This window comes from Portunus trituberculatus, chromosome 36 (assembly GCF_017591435.1).
Source record: "Portunus trituberculatus isolate SZX2019 chromosome 36, ASM1759143v1, whole genome shotgun sequence".
Lineage (NCBI taxonomy): Eukaryota > Metazoa > Arthropoda > Malacostraca > Decapoda > Portunidae > Portunus > Portunus trituberculatus.
In genome coordinates, this window is record NC_059290.1 from 9,789,881 (window position 1) to 9,790,267 (window position 387).

The window sequence follows — 387 nt, forward strand, 5'->3', positions numbered from 1 at the left end:
TATATATATATATATATGATATCATAGTTTGGTGCAGAGTGTTTGGACCTGCCAGGGAGAGAGAGGGAGTGGTTATCGGGTGCTACATTAGGTTAGGTTGGGAAAAAGGCCGAGGTTGTTGAAAAGAAAGAAAGAAAGAAAGAAAAAAATAAATAAATAAATGAAGTTACACCACCTGCTAGTGTTTCAACATGCAGATGAGACACACATCCAAACATCACCCAAACACATCTTAAACACACCCAAAACACACTCAAAACCCCCCAAAAAACATACCTAAATACCCCAAACACACACCCAAATATCCCCAAAACCCCAAAACACTCAAACACCACAAAAACACACCCAAACCCCAGAAAAACACCCTTTCACCCCAAACACCCCAAA